The sequence below is a fragment of the Mus caroli genome, unplaced genomic scaffold, assembly GCF_978045245.1.
Source record: "Mus caroli unplaced genomic scaffold, Mus_caroli_1 scaffold_15, whole genome shotgun sequence".
Lineage (NCBI taxonomy): Eukaryota > Metazoa > Chordata > Mammalia > Rodentia > Muridae > Mus > Mus caroli.
The window spans coordinates 6,948,589-6,965,865 of NW_028227270.1; the positions used below are offsets into that span (position 1 = coordinate 6,948,589).

Genomic DNA, 17,277 nt, shown 5'->3' on the forward strand with positions numbered 1-17,277 from the left:
CACCATGATGTTTGTGATTCACCCTGAATAATGACACTGAAGGTAGGAGAAAAACTATTAAAATTTTGAGGGTTTTGTGATACAATGTAGAGGTTTAGGATGTTATTTGGAACAGAAACAGGGGCCCCTGTGTTACATGGGATAAATCATCAACACAGGTTTTTAGTCCATTGTGTGTTTCATATTCAATCTAAACACTGTATTTAAAATGCCAATGAGGTGCAAACTGGGAGGGAGTGAAGAAAACTGGGAAAGAAAGAGCCAAGAGCAATCCATCTCACCTGTGCTAAACAAGGATGCTCTTTCAAAGACCAAGGTCCTGGCTGGTTTGTTTATCCCTTTCTGTTATGAATGATTAGTTAAAAATTACTATCAGAGACCATTGGCTCTCAACTCGTCACCAAAGGAGAAGTTGAGTAGAAGCAAGGGCGGGCATTTCTGTAATGAGCAGGAGCCATGAGAGTTGTGTTTCTGATTCCCACAAAAGGGGAAAGTTAGGATGCAAAAGTCTAACCAACTGCCATTGACTGCAGACAAGGAGCTTCCCCAATGCGAGGCAGACAAGCTTCTGGCTTCTGCTAGGGAGGGCCTCTCTGAAGGAAAGGAGGACCGGCCAGATACAGGTTCACAGCCCTTCCTCAGGTGGGTTTGTGGCTTCTTTAAAGCTGCCATTGACCATCAGGGTGAAAAGCTCAGAGGTAACCAGCCCCGGGGTAGCTCTTGGCAAGCAGGAGTGATAAATCCAACAGCTTTCCTTTTAAACAGCATCCAGGTTATTTATTTAAAATTGTATTCTATATTTGCCATGCCTCTTTTTTAAAACAAAACTGTATCTCAAGTTTCCCCTTAGAGTTTCATACTTTACACTAATATTACACAGCTTAATTAGCACGCCTCTCTCCCCGCAACAAAGAAGAGAAGAGAAGAAGTCTCTAGGTCAGCACTCTACCCCTGAGGTACATTTGCAACCCTAGATATTTCTTTTAAAATTAATGGTTAAAAGTATTATAACTGGAATTCCAACTCTGACTCAAAAAATATGCAAGTAAAAAATTATCTAATAATAATATTATTAAGAGAAACAGTGGCTAGTAACTAATTTTAATATTAGTATGACTACTTTGGAATTGCAGAATAGGAAATGATAATGAAAAAAAAATCAGTCAAAAGCTCAATTTTTGTCCAAGTGTCACTCGAATGTAGTCTTTTGTATACTATATGGAATACAGTTTCTCAGGCATGGCAAAAATTAAATCTACTTTAATTGAAACCACCCTCAAACAAGACAGGTACAAGGCACCTGAAAGAATGTGCCTAAGACGGAAATGCTATAAGACATAACTGAGTTAATTCGCAGACTCAGAATATTCTCCAGCGAAAAGGCCCGGTCTCCATGTGAAACATGCTAAACCTGATGACTGCACTGCAATTATGTCAAGGAACAGGCCTACAGTCAGGATATACAGAAGTCTTTAGAGGGGAGAGCAAAATCTACTTATAATCTTTAAATGGCGTTAAAAAGTATTCTATGTTTTATTGTAGCCTTCATATCCAGTATAGTGAAAGACGGTACAAAAAGATAAAGGGAGCCTGCTGCCTGCCGACGGTGCTGCCTGCCGAAGACAAGTCTCAGTGAAAGACCTGGAGGGATCTTCAGCACTATCATTTTTTGGCAAATTTCCTGTACCCTTGAAAATATACCCAAATGAAAACTTAAAAATTCTTCAGACACCGCTCTCAGGAAGGAAAGGTGCACGGTGGGCATCTAGTCCTCGTCCGTGGAGGAAAGGAAAATGCAAGGTCACTTCTAAAACACGCATAGCGCGCCAGCAATGGGGTAGCCCTGTGGGCTCAGGAACTTGCAGCCAAGCTTAATTAAGTTTGAGCCCCTGGAACCAGCTTGGCCGAAGAAGAGAACAGACTTCCAAATAAATGTTCTCTTACCACCCCACTCACGAATCCTGTGGTGAGAGAGTACCCACACACAGAAACACACGAACAAGAGGAATAAATAAATGCAACGACAACAACAACAACGAAAAGGCCAAAAACTAAAAATCTGGGCTAGAGATATGGCTCAATGCGTAAGAGCACTAACTGCTCTTCCAGAGGACCCAAGTTCAATTCCCAGCAACCACATGGCAGTTCACAACTGTCAGTGACTCCAGGCTCCAATATCCTCACACAGACATACAAACAGGCAAAACAAGTATTAACAACAACAAAAAAAAAAAAAAAGAAAAAGAAAAAAGAAAATAGAAAAAAAGAAACCTCAAAACTTTCTTTGATATGATTTAAAAAAAAAAAAAAAAGCCTAGAAAACAATTCCAAGAGTCAGGAATTCAACTTAAATAATTAATGTTGGGAGTAAGAGAATTTCTGAAAAATAAACTACCCAAATGGAGAGTCAGCATTTTCTTTAAAATGAGGGTAAAACACTCCAAATACCCAACATTGCTGTTCTCCCACTGTTTGCCATACAAAGGACCAACTCATTTAGCCTTCCTGGGTCTGTTTCTTTATCTCTAAAGTCAGGATAAATAAGTACTCATCTCAGAGTAACGCCATGAGCATTAAAAGACTCCGGATGTCTATGTATAAATTGTTTCTTTTCAGTGGCTGGCACCCCAAATGGACAGTAAATAAACTTCTTCCCCTAGGTTTACGATTACTGTTAGCTAAAGAAAACAATTGCTATTGTGATTTACCACCTAATATTAATAAATGAGAAATGATACCAACTGAGACCTGAAGTAGAAGCATAAATAATTTTTGAAGGAAGGGTAAATATAACTTAAACTATTTTACCCATGATGGTATTCAACAAAACTAAGTAGTTCTGAGTACTACAGCAAAAGTGTACTATTTTTTTAAAATAGACTTAGAGATATTATTCCCTGTAAATTTTATTTAAAAAAAAAAAAAAAAGAAGAAGAAGAAGTCACTTGTCAGGCTTTTCCAAAACTCAAAATGTGCCTTGTATCTTTTTATTCACACAGTCAGCTTAATTCTTGCTAGTTAAATAAACAAAAGCAATGCCCTGCCACAGGCTATAGATCACTAGAGAGGATCTATAGATCTATAGATCCCTAGAGCAGACCAATGACACGGTATCCAATATGCTAATACAAACTATGCGATTGTCAGGTTAGAAAGAGTCCTGTTGACTAATGAAACTCATTTATTAAAGGAGATTTTTTTTTCAAAGCCTGCCTCCCAAGATTGACACATTTCTGCTGGTCCCATCCCAGTTTCCAGTCGCTGCACAACACGGTCCTACCTCAGCCAAAAGTAGTTATGTAAATAGACTCCAGGCATGCTTGCCCTATGTAGTCAGCAGACCTGCCCAGACATGCCCAAATCCCAGCTTCTATTTTGCTGGAATCCCCCCACGAGTACTGGATGGTGACTGGGGTTTGCCATCCTTGAGCCTCAGATATCTTGGCTGGTGCCATCAAGATTCCTGTGGCAGAGTCCTTCAAACACTTAAAAACATATTCTCTGGATTAGAACAAATGTCGTCCTGGCAAAGCTATACTATGTCATTCTTCTATTTTAAGACTATGGCCAAGGAACCAACTGGCAAGGCTAGTGGCTAGATAGATTCCCACCAAATATCTCTTGTATTCATTCCCCAAGGACTCAGGTCTCTGGCTACAGCAAATAAGCTCTTCTCAAGAATTTTGGGTCCCAGTGAGAAGGCAGAGGAAAAAGTTAAAATCTGGGTGAGGAAGAGGTTGAGATATACTGTTTCCCAGTGGAAACTTGAGGCAAAAATTCAGTTACCCACAAACATTTTTAAAGCCAAAACTGTGCTTCTAAATTGAGTCCAGTTTTTTTTTTTTTAAGTCTAAATCTTGATCTCTTCCAGCAACAACAACAACAAAAAAGTTGAGTTGGACAGTTCCATGACCTTTGTACACAGCTCATAGTACTGATGATGGTATAAGAGGAATAGGAAAAAAAATTCCGTATAGTTCCCTAACAATGCTGTGGGCCTGAGTTGATGTCTACAGGTAACAGGGACTGAGTGGTAGAAAAGGCAGTGAGAATGGGGACTCTAACATTGATTTTCCTGTAGGATCAGTGCCCAAGGCGACATCATCAAAATGGGCTTTGGGAAATTTATGCATCCAGCTGGTGGCATTAAGGCAGCACAGAAATAGTGTAAAAAGGAAGTCAATGTGGACAGGAAAGGTGGCCTGACCTCAGAGACTGGATAAAAGTCAGGAAGGCCAACACCTTTAACAAAATTTGCTTGCCTACATAGAAATAACATTCCATCTATATAGAGATATTTCAAGTAAGAAATTAAGAAAGCAAGCAGTCATGCCGGATAGTCAAGCATATGTGACCTGGTTGGCCTTACTCTGTTCCCATGTGTAAACCTGCAATTTTCTGGGAACCCCACAAACAAGTCTATAAACCATTTACAGGTAAAAAATAATAATAGTAGTATTTTTTTTAAAGCTGTCTTAGTTCCCTTGTGCCACCATTGTGACCTTCGGTTTTACCTTATCAACTGTAATCCTCTCCACCACACCTCGGAAACCCCACTACCATCTCGCCAAAGAGAAGTGGAAGAACACTCCTCAACACTTTTGAACAAATTAACTTCAGAAGGCACCAAAATTGCATACTTGACTCCTGCTAAGATGCTTAAGCACAACCCCCCACCACCAGTAGCCTACACTCATATCTGAGTATCTGCCCTTTTTTATTTTTTTTTTTAAATATCTCTCTTTCTATTAAAGGTGGTGCTTAAATCTGTTAAAAAAATTTTTCCTTGTAAACTCCATTAATGCTTCCTATTGACTGGTCCTGAAATTCTTTTCCATCATCTGCATCAGTGGTTCTCAACCTTCCTAATATTGCAACCCTTTAATACAGTTTCTCTTGTTGTGATGACTGCCCCCTCTCAACCATAAAATGACTTCATTGCTACTTCATAACTGTTATCCTAGTATGAATGAACCGTAGTATGAATATCCGATATGCAGGATATCTGATAGACCACTTCTGTGGGGTTCATGACCCACATGTTGAGAACTACTGGTCTACATAATCAAGAACCCAAGCTTCACAGAGTACAAGATTGTGAAGACAACTCCAGAATGTTCCAAATAGCTGTGTGGTGCTACCTGAACCTCCAGCTCCCCCTCCTACTGACATAAAAGACTGAAATTCTCAAATATAAGCAAGATACAGTGCCTGGAGAGTGGCTAGATTTATTCCCACTAAATATCTCTTGCTTTCATTGCTCAAGGACTCGGGGCTCTGGCTATACTGAATAGCCTTTTCTCAAGAACTTTGGGCCTCAGCAAGAAGTCGGGGGGGGGGGGAACTATGGCTGGACTCTATCTCTGTATCACTGAACCAAATTCACAGACTGCAATTCTGCGCTTAAATAAACCCTTCCGGTCATTTGAACAGAAAGCAAAACAAAGAACTTTCCTGCGATGACTTTAAACTCTCTTGAGTGATCTCCATCTACCTGGGGGTTCCAGCAGAACCCAGAGTTCTCATGGATGACTTTATTAGAATTCCAAGAACTCTAACCTCAGCATATGTTTTGTGGGCAGCACAGGCTCACATTCACCTCTTTCGCATTTCCAACCCCTCCCTTTTTCCCTGTTGTCAGTGTCCATCACTCATCTACTGAACCCAGAGGGTTTCCCCACATTGAGTCAGTAGCCCAGGTCCACTCAATCCCATACTATAGTGAGTTCCTTCCTTTCAGTCCTGGAGAGCCTTATTTCTCTATCTGTGTTTTTTACCGCATCTCTCTTCTCTGTCTTTTTACACACTTCCTTCTACAGTGTGTGTGTGTGTGTGTGTGTGTGTGTGTGTGTGTGTGTACTTCATATTTTAAGATGGTATTAGTTTGAAATAATATGTAGTCATATATAAATAATAAAAGTGATAAATAGTAAAATTTACTTCGTTCATTCAAGGTAGGTGTGTGTGTGTGTGTGTGTGTGTGTGTGTGTGTGTGTGTGTGTGTGTACTTGGTTAGATCTTTATAAAGCACCTTCTTGCATCTCCCTATAGATGAGACCACTGGCAGAGTCATCACTTTCGGCCACCACTGTCGCACCTCAGGCATTCTCCAAAACACTGTTATTTGAACTTTTCTCCTGTACTCTTCTGAAGAGGTTTCCAAAGATCACCAGGGACTCCCAAGATTTCCAAGACAAGGAGCCCAACGGATACCATTCAGCCCTTCTCTGACAGGCCCTTTCTTTATGTTCTGCCCTGCTAACCTGACACTTCTCCAGGCTCTTAGTGCCCACCCCTCCTATCTCCTAACCTCCCTATCTTCTTTTTTTTTAATTAGGTATTTATTTCATTTACATTTCCAATGCTATCCCAAAAGTCCCCCACCCACTTCCACTTCTTGGCCCTGGCGTTCCCCTGTACTGAGGCAGATAAAGTTTGCATGACCAATGGGCCTCTCTTTCCAATGATGGCCGACTAGACCAACTTCTGATACATATGCAGCTGGAGTCAAGAGCTCCAGGGGTTACTGGGTAGTTCATAATGTTGTTCCACCTATAGGGTTGCAGATCCCTTTAGCTCCTTGGTTACTTTCTCTAGCTTCTCCATTGGGGGCCCTGTGATCCATGCAATAGCTGACTGTGAGCATCCACTTCTGTGTGTGCTAGGCCCCCTCTTTATCTTCTTTATGAACTCTGTGCCTCTCACTAGGAAAGCAAGCAGGAAACCCACAGGCCCTGACTGACTTGAATTTTATTTGATGGCACAGAACCATGAAAATTTACCTTAGTTTATTATATCTAAAACTTAGAAATTTTTACACATACCAATCTAGTGTTCTACTTTTCTTTGCTAGACAGCACTATGTTACGCAGGCACCTTTTTTGGGAGCAAAGCTGGCAACAACTGCGTCCTTTAGAAGGGAGATGCCCTTCCGACTTACCTTTCTCCCATTATCCTGACACTTCTTCGCTCTGTTCACGTGTCATCTGACCGACTTCCATGTTCCTGGGTCAGGACCTCCACGCTCCATTCTCCTGCTCGCCGGTGCACAATAGTTCATCCATTTCTCCATATCCCATCACCATCAGGGTTTAAACGGCGGATCTCTGTGCCTGAGTCCGAAGCTCGAGTTTCAGCTCACACTTTGTCTTCTAAGACAAGACACTGGCCCTCTAAGATACACCCGTAGAACATGCTACCCCTCTGGAAGGGATGACATGTCCTGCTTGATTCCCCAGTTAAAGTCCTGTCAAATCAAAGCATACCGGGGAAACATTTGATTAGGGAAACTAAGTCTCCGTAAGGGTTGCTTAGATTCTAACTGGGAAAACTGGAATTCATCACAGAGAAGTAAAAGATTACAGCAAGGCTGTTCCACAAATCTTAGCCACGAGGACAGGTAGATACAATTAGATCATCAAAAATAATAACGGGCTGGGGAGATGGCTCCCTGAGAAAGAACACTTGCAGAGCAAGCTTAAGGGCCAGAGTTCAAAGCCCATCATCTCCCCGGTGAAAAAACTAGGCGCTGCTTCATATGCCTGTAACACTGGCTCGGTGCTGGTCAGCAACTGGAGGATTACTGGAGCTTGTCGGCCACCAACTTAATTGTATGTTCATGAGAGATCCTGTCTCAAAGAAGTAAGTGGAGAGTGTTGGGGCAAGTTGCCGTATCTTTTCTTTGGCTTCCACGCTATTTCAACAGAATTGGCAGATGCAGGGATGGCGGCTGAGACACACGGCAAAGGAACAAGCGACAACAGAAACACAAAGAAAAGGGTGTCCTAGAGGATCAGCCAGAGCGATAATCAGAACGGTAGCCTTCAGTGGGTCTGTGCAGAAGGGAACGTTTTCAAATAAGTATTCCAAGTCTCCACCTAAGCTCCAAGAAAGGCTTGTAGGCAACTAAGAGTGCTCTGAGAGCAGGAAAAACAAACTCCCGTGGGAAGGTCAGATCCATGTTTGTGAAGTGGGCCAGATGTTCTAGGTGATAGAAAAGGTCAGGCTGTGGACACCCGACTTGCCAGCAAGGCAGACACCACAACAGGATTCTTCTGCACACATTTATCCCCAGAACTGGCACTGCTTATATAGGCCGAGGAGTGGCGTGTCTATACCTGATTGGTTGTGCTTTCAGTACCTCATTTACATGCGCGAAACCCTTATGCACATGCGCACATTGGTTGTTTACCCGAATTTACCGGTGGTGGCCATCTTGCAATGGCTTATGTGGCTTCCCACATCAGGCCAGGAATATAGGCCACTCCTGTTATCCCAGCACTTAAGAGCTAAGGCAGGAGGTTTGCTGCTAGTTAAAGGACAAGCTAAATAATAAAGTGAAACCTTGCCTCAAGAAAAAAAAAAAGGAGAAAAAAGAAGAAAGAAGGAAGTGAATATTTCTCTTCACCAGTATACAAGGATATAAGAAAAAAGTACAGATTAATATAACATCGTAACAGTCATACTGTTTGATTGTTTTGTTGTGTTGGGTTTTAGCTCTTTAGGGGCCTAAACAAGCATCCGTTTGTCTCATTCAACATTGAACATTAGAAATTTGCAAGTCAGCTAGAGCTGTTTTCAAAATTCTCATGCATGTACTTGAAGCATGTATGGACACATTTGTCTCTGTATGAAAACTTAGAGGTTGTCAAAGATAAATTGCACATTTAAAAGTTTACTCAAATGTCCAGAACAGACAAATAGAGACAGAAGAAAGGCAGGCGTGATAGTGAGTAATTGACAGTTCTCCGTAGGAGAGACTATACTTTATAAAAAGTGTTGAGTTTCACACTTTACGTGGATGCAAACGTTATGAATTATATGTCAATTATATGTTTTTTTAATTTTTCGCAGGTCGTTTAAGTGAAAGAATTTTATATTTCTACTTAATTCTTAAATTTTCATTTGTTATTACAAGGGCTAACTTATAAAGGGAATATACTATAAAACACACTCTAATTGTTTGCCCACATTTACCTAAGATTTCTAAACTCTGAGGTGATAGTTTTGATTTTAATATAGGTATTGAAAATTGGGGAGGGGGCACTAAAAAGTTATTTCATGGGCAAAAAAAAATATGCTTAATCCTGATTTTATTTACTGAAATAGTAATTATTATTAATAGTACAGTTGTATTTTGCCAGAGATGATAAAAAAGAGTCAGGATTCTAAGACTTTTTTTTTAAAAAAAAGGATTTTCTCAAGCTCACAAAGATCTGCCTCCTTCTATGTCACGGAATTAAGGTGCACACCACTAAGCCCAGCTCCTAATGGCTATCTTAAAGCAATCAATTATGTTACCAAATGCTTTTATTTGTGGGCTGATAATTTCCACCCTCAGAAAAAGTTAATGTTGGGGATTGGCAAAATAGTTCAGTAGCTAAGAATGTGCATGGCACTTTCAGAAGACCTGAGTTCAATACTGTTAGGCCATATATAACTGTCCTTAACTTCTGTTCCAGAGGATCTAGTGCCCTCTTCTGATCTCAGAGGGTATCTATAATCAAGTGTATATACCCACACATACACACACACACACACACACACACACATACACGTAATTTTAAAATACTTTAAATATATATATATATATACATACTATTATATATATACATATTACATATTATATATGCACGTGTATGTACAGTCCTTTAAGTTAAAAATTAATGTTCATTTTAGATGCAAAATGTTAGAAAGGAGAATCATTTGCATAAAGTTTTCAATCTGTGGTCATAGTTTAGTTTTACTTTTTACATTTTATCTCAAAATTTAAAAGTTTGCAACTTTTTTTTTTGCAAATGTATTTATACACTCTCATTCTTTCTGGAAACAGCAAATTATTCCTTCTTTAAGAACTATTTTCACACCTAAAATAAATATGTGTTACTTTCCACTTAGAATCCATCTGAATGCTAATTTTCTCTAACTAATTTAAATTATTGTCACAAATTTCTTTTAAAATTGTGTCTTGCACCTTTAGACTGCCTGAAGAAAGGGTTAAGTGTCTTTTCTCTTTTACCAGATCACTCACAATAGCGTTCCATTTTATGCCCATTCCTGTTCTTTAAAGTCAGTAGTGGGTTGTTGTTGGTTTTAGGGGGGAGATTGAGTTTATTTTTTCTCCTTCAGGTTTTAATTTATTAATTTAACTTCTTGGGGGTGGGGAGACCTGTGAATTTATGCAAACACTATGCTATTTATCTGGAATATTAATCACATTTATCAAGATAGCATATGCAGCATAGTAAAGAGAATTATCATGGGGCTTTGAGAATCATCCCAGACCACACTAAGTTCACCAGTAACTTACCTGACATGGAATAAGACATACTGCTTCACCTTGAGATTGTCTCAAGTTGAATAGACATGGCCCTGAGCATGCTGGGTATTTGTCATGCATTCCCAGTCCCCATCCATACTCTATCCATCTCTCTTTTGCCCTGTACTCTAGAAGGCTGAACCTAGAAGATTGCAGCTTCCATGCAGCCACAGACGCTGGCTTCCATCCTAATTTAGTCAGGTCTTTGAGAAGAGGACAGTGAAGGGGGCAGTTCTGATGCTAAGGTCTTGTTCCCCAATTGGTTCTTGATTTGTCAGTAAAGAAAGATGGGGAGGGTGTGTGCAATTTCTGGGCTGAAGGTACAGATGGGACTTCTAGGTCCCAGGAGCGAAAGGGAGACACAAGGAAGGAGAGAGGAGTTTGCTGCTATGCTTTGGAGGAAGAAGAACACAGTAAGCATGGGAGGTCTGTGGGGTGGGGAGAGCTGGGGCCTGGGGCCACTATTACAGGTGAGTGGCCAAGGATGTTTACAGGGGCTAGGTAGGACTAACCACTGACATTTAGGACAGGTGGAGAGACAGAGATAATGAATTGGCAAGGGCATGCTTTTCCAGACAGGAGATAGTAATGCCCAGCAATTGTGCCAAGAAGGCAAATTGTAGAGGAACAAACTGTGTGTGTGTGTGTGTGTGTGTGTGTGTGTGTGTGTGTGTGTGTGTGTGTGTTTTATCTGTGGATTCAAGGGAAGCTGGGAAGGGGTTAGTAGCATGAAACTAAAGGTGGGTAGAGCGAAAGGGAAGCCAGATGGATGGGACCTGGTAGCTCAGCTGATCCGGGACCTAAAGGAAGTAGCATAAAACTACCCCCCAACAGGACAGGACAGACACTCCGTGTGGGCTCTTCCACTTTGTGTCAGTACTGCCCAACCTCGATGCTCCCCTTCAGGACTGCCTAGCAGAAGCCGAGAGGCCCCCTGCTTCTGTTCCTTAGCTGTCGTGCATGGCAGGAGCTTTGCCGTGAGTCTCAGCATCCATATTGCTCTCAGTAGTCCAGTTGAGACAATCTGTTCTCTGCAGTCATCTATGCAGTCTAGTTCACTGCAGTCAATCAGACCTGACTTTTCAACTAATCCTTAATCCCCACAGGAAAGAGAAGGGAAAAGGCTTTAAGGGAGAAAGGTTTGTCTACCACAACTTCACATAACAGCTTCTCAGTTGGATCTGTCGGATTCATATCATTGGAAACACTGATCTGTGCCTGGGGATAAATGCCCACTGATGGAGTGCTAGCTTCTTATGCAGAAAGGCTTGAGTTTAACCCCAACACTGCATAAGCCAGATGTAGTGAGGCACACCTGTAACTTTAGCACCCAGGATGATCAAAGTTCAGAGTGATCTCCAATGATGGAGTGACTTTAAGGCCAGCCTGAGGTATGTCAAGTCTTGCTATAAATAAATAAATAAATAAATAAATAAATAAATAAATAAATAACTTTTCCAGGATAGATCAGAATGCAAGCATACACCAAAAATAAAATACCTGGAAAAGAAAAAAGAATGCAATCTCATTTTCAATACATAAAAAAAATGATGCTTATTTTTAAAAGCTTAAGAGTAAATTCAACCTGGGAAAGTTTTTAAAAATTATGCGCTGAAAACTTTATATGGTAAAAGTGATATCATGTGTTTGTGAGTTAGGAGAACTGATGTTGTTAAAATACGTGTACCACTGAACATGATCATTCAACACTGTCCTTTTCAAAATGAAATGAAATTCATCATAGAAAAAGCGGTGTGTAAATCCGAAAGGACCCAGAAGAGTCAGTCGCTGAGTAGAAACAGTTATGCTGATGATTACACTGATGACGTCATCGTACTTGACTTCAAGTAACCGTTCCAGCTAGAGTAAACAAAATAGCGTCATGCTGGCATGAGAATAGATACATAGCTCAATAGGATAGAATGGAGAAGCCAGAAATAAGTGCACAAGCCGACAAGTGATTTTCATCAAAGGCAACAAGAACATTCATTGTAGAAAAAACCAATTTCTTCAGTAGATAGGGCTGGTAAACTGGGTATCCACGTGAAGAAGAATGGAATAAGATCTACAGCTCTCAGCATACAAAATTCAAACTTCACATGATTTTGCTCATTTTCAATTCCTGATCTCAGCAGGCAGAGGCAAGAGGATTGCTATGAGCCTGAAGTCATCCACTTCTCCACAGTGAGTTCCAGGCCAGGTGGGGATATGTAGGAAGACCTCATCTCAAAAAAAAAGCAATCAGAACTCAAACTGGATGAAAAATTTTTATTGTAAATATGCCCAGAAATAATTTGAGGAGAGCATTAGGTAAAGTGTTGATAATGCTATTTGAACAAAGACGTTTTACACTTGATCTTAGCCAAAAGGCCGAGAAGCGATGCAAAGACGTTTTAGATGCCAACCAAAACCAAAGGCAAAAAAGTAGCCAAAATGAAATCCTATCAATCTGAAATGCTTCCTCATCACAAAGGAAACAGTCAAACGATGAGTGGGAGAGCATGAGAGATGTACACAAGCCACGTGTTGGGAGCTATTAAGACAACACTATTGTCCTGATCTCTAAATTGGGCCTCTCCCCCTGAGAAGAAAAGGGTGAAAAGTGGGCCACCGACACATGGATTCCGAGAACAACCATGGGATGTTCCAGCCCTAAGTCATCGCTGATGTCCTGACCACACCCTGATACCACCAAGTTCCTGCTTCCCCGAGTAGCTGCCAAAAGAAAGAATTTCATTGCCCCCCCCATAAGTACTTCTCCTTTTGCTTGTATTGCCCTACCCCTCCCACTGATAAGTATCTGTACTTCCCCTTTTGCTTGTGCATTTAAGCCTTGGGCCTTTGTCAATACATTTGGGGCTTTGATGCATTCCAGAATGTTTCCGTGTCGTTATTCGCACAAGGCCTTCATCCCTCTCTACCCCACATTTGGTTCTTAGGAGGAGGTCCCCTCGAGACCCTCGAATAACTGGACCTGCTGGACGGGTCATCCACAGACTCAGCAAACAAATAATATTGAACACATAAAAACACAACAACACTTTCTGACTCTTGCCAGACGTTCTAGATGTTGAAGCAAGGACATGGTGGGTCCTCCGGAATGAAATCCCGGATTTCCCTGGGTCTTCCGGTAGGAGCTCTGATCAACTGTGCTGACAACACAGTAGTCAAAAACTTGTATGCCATCTCTGTGAAGGGAATCAAGGGACTGTTGAACAGACTCCCTGCTGCTGGGGCAGGTGACACGGTGATGGCCACAGTTAAGAAAGGCAAACCAGAACTAAGAGAAAAGGTCCATCCTGCCGTGGTAATTCAACAACGAAAGTCATAGTGAAGAAAAGACGGGGTGGGGGGGGGGCGTTCCTTAATTTTGAAGATAAGACAGGGGTCATAGTAAACAATGAAGGTGAGATGAAAGGTTCTGCCATCACAGGTCTAGTTGCAAAGGAGTATGTAGACTTGTGGCCGAGGATTGTATCCAGTGCAGACAGCACTGCATGATTCTCCAGCATTGCATGACTGTATATGTGAAAAATATATTCATTAAAAAGGCTTTGCTTTGAAAAAGAAAACACAACAGCAAAGAAGAATAAGTGGATTCATAATCTAAATGACACTTTTCAAAGTGAGATACACAAAGGACCAACTAGTGTACTCAATAGGCTTAATATCACTGATTACCAAGGATAATAAATGCAAAAATGCAAAAAATGACATCCATTTTCATCCCCATGTGAACAGCTAAAAACTACAAATGTTATAAGGGAGAACTTTATGTACTGAGGATGGGAACATAAATCGGTACAGCCATTTTGGAAACCAAGTGTGGAGGCTCCTTGGCAAACCCGAAAATCAAAGCTACCACTTGATCATAATTCTGCTAAGTATATATTCAAAGGAAGCAAGTCAATATCTAGGAGACATTTTTTGAAACTCCAAGGTTCATTGATACTGTATTGATAATAGCCAAGCTATAGAATCAGGTTAGATGTCCATCAATAGATAGATGGGTGGATAAAGACGTGTATGAAAATATAAAATTGGCCAGGCCTGGAGGCATATGACTTTAATACCATCATAAGGAAGGCAGGGAAGCAGAGGCAGGCAGATCTCTGTGAGTTCAAGGCCAGCCTGAACTACAAAGCAAGTTCCAGACCAGCTAGGGCTACATAATGTATATAATGAGACCTAGTCTCCCAAAAGAGTAACATAAATAAATAAATAAATAAATAAATAAATAAAACAAATAAATAAAGCCCCTGGCAAGATAATTAGGCGAGGGTATTTGCTACCTAGACTGACAACCTAAGTTTGATCCCTGGACCAGAGACTACCAATGGGACACTCTCAGAGCTGAAAAGAAAGTCCTTATTGCTAGCTAACGGCTGCATAGGGAACTTCCCCAAATCATGCAGCGCCCCCCTCCCTTACAGCCTTAAAGCTCTTTGTCTTTTATGCAGAAAAATCACTTCGGTTAACAGTAAGCAAAACAACAGCAGCCCAAAAGCATAGTACATAAAGATGAGAATGAAAACCAAACACTTCTTTTGCGTGACGCCTGCTAAGAGGTGGGCTGTACCGAGGTGAGCCTGAGTATCTCCTTCCTAGCTAGCGGCTATTAGAAACTCAGGGAAGTGGGTGATGAATGTGAGGCTTGTACTTTCCATGAAGAGTACACAACCAGAAAGGTAGCTGTGGATGCTCTGGCTGAAGAGTGATGGTTGTTTGGTCCAAAGCAGTGAGAATGACAAATGCAGTTATCTCATGAAGCAAGGCATCTTTATCTGTAGCAGTATGGATCTGTTATTGAGTAAGGGGCCTTCTTGTTATAGACCAAGGAAAACTGGAGAGAGGAAGCCAGAGTCTGTTCATTGATGTATTGTGGATGCCAATCTGAATACTCTCAAGTTGTTTATGGGGTGGGGGAGGGGGTGGAGTAAGGATATTCCTGAACTAGCAGACACTGCTGTGTCTTGGCGGTTGAGGCACAAAAGAGCTAGCAGGAAAAAACAAAAACAAAAACAACAACAACAACAAAAAACAAAAAAACAAAAAAAAATTTTCAATCTCTCTAAAGAAGATGATATTTCCAGTATGTTGTCAGAAAGCCCTTAAAACCAAGAAGGCAAGAAATCCAAGACCAAAGCATCCAAGATTCAGTGTCTTCTTGTTTCATGTGTCCTGTGATGCAAATGTTGACGTATGGCTTTAAAGAAAGAACACACTTAAAATGATAAGGAGAAGTGTTGTAGTAAATATTTAAATCCCATTCCACGGTTTGTACTCTGCCTTTGGTTGTTGAGTTTCAGAATGAAAGACAATTCACGACCTTTATATTTACAGTGAAGCCCTAAAACAGCACAAGAGCTGGGCAGCTGCCTACCCTCCATGCTTTTAGAATTGACTTTCCTATCAATAGCCCCAACTTATTATTTACTATTTACTATGTTCCATCTGGGCTGCTCTTTGCTCCAATTGGACAGCCCTCAGGACCTTTAACCCATGGCAGCTTCTTCTTCCTTCTCTCCTTCACCTACTTCTACCTCACGGTCCTCCTCTCACCCCAAGCCTATGATACCTAAACCCCACCTATGCCTCTTGTGCCCAACTATTAGCTGTCAACATCTTTATTCACCAATCAAAATTAACTTGTGCGTAGGGTCACAGGGGCTAAGTGCAGACTCCAAGTCTTGGGGGCCACACTTAACATTACAATAGACAATAAAAGACAAAACGTCAACAGAGCAGACTGTTGAAAATGCTAAAATTTTGGTGAAGAGAAAGAAGAAAGGCAAAGAAAAATGCCAGAAGCGAGTGGCCAAGGGATGTAGGCCATCTGTGCTGAGAGATTCTATGTCTAAGTCACAATCCAGTCAGAAACAAATCTTTAAGAGTAAGAAGTGATCAGATCCTAAGGAAAAAGACAAATGTTTACTGATAATAAACAATAAGATTATATTTTCAAATGACTTTGTGGAATGCATATAATTTCACCATTTATTAAAAAGGAAAATAAATTTGCACACTGACATGATAAATGCATTTCTATAGTTTTACATAAGTAATTAAATGTAGACTAGATATTTTTATTTATAATCATCAGTGTAGGGGTTGTAGCTTCACATAAAAATGTAGTATAAAATGGCAAAAATATGTTTGAGGCCATTTCAAACATGTGAAAATTCTACTCCTAAACCCAAAATCTGTTTAGTGATTTGTGTGTGTGTGTGTGTGTGTGTGTGTGTGTGCGCGTATGTGTGTGTGTGTGCGTGTGTGTGTGTACATGTGTGTGTGTATGTGCGTATGTGTGTGTATGTGCGTGTGTGTGTTTGTATGTGTGTGTATGTGCATATGTGTGTGTGTATGTGCGTATGTGTGTGTATGTGCGTGTGTGTGTTTGTATGTGTGTGTATGTGCGTATGTGTATGTATGTGCGTGTGTGTGTTTGTATGTGTGTGTATGTGCATATGTGTGTGTGTATGTGCGTATGTGTGTGTATGTGCGTGTGTGTGTTTGTATGTGTGTGTATGTGCATATGTGTGTGTGTGTGCGTATGTGTGTGTATGTGTGTGTATGTGTGTGTGTGAGTATGTGCATATGTGTGTGTGTGTATGTGTGAGTATGTGTGTATGTGTGTGTGTATGTGCATATGTGTGTGTTCATGAAACTCCACTCAGCACCTCAGTTCTTAAAAACAAACATTTGAACACAATACAATCCAAAATTGTACTAAAAAGCTACAGCCCCCTCCTTATCCTTCTTAACTCTGTTTTTTCTTCAAAGTCATACGCCAGCATTTGTATCACAGACACATGAAGCAACAGACACTGAATCTTTTATGCTTTGGTCCTGGATTTCTTAACTTCTTGGTTTAAGGGCTTTCTGACAACATACTGGGAACCTCATCTCCTTTAACGAGGCTGAAAAGGTTTTGATTTCAGAATTATACTTGAGCGCTG

General features: G+C 40.8%; 1 pseudogene; it reads left to right on the forward strand.

Moving 5' to 3' along the window:
- Window positions 1-13,385: 13,385 nt before the first annotated feature.
- LOC110308583 (large ribosomal subunit protein uL14 pseudogene) lies at window positions 13,386-13,819 on the forward strand (annotated as a pseudogene).
- The last annotated feature ends 3,458 nt before the right edge of the window (window positions 13,820-17,277 follow it).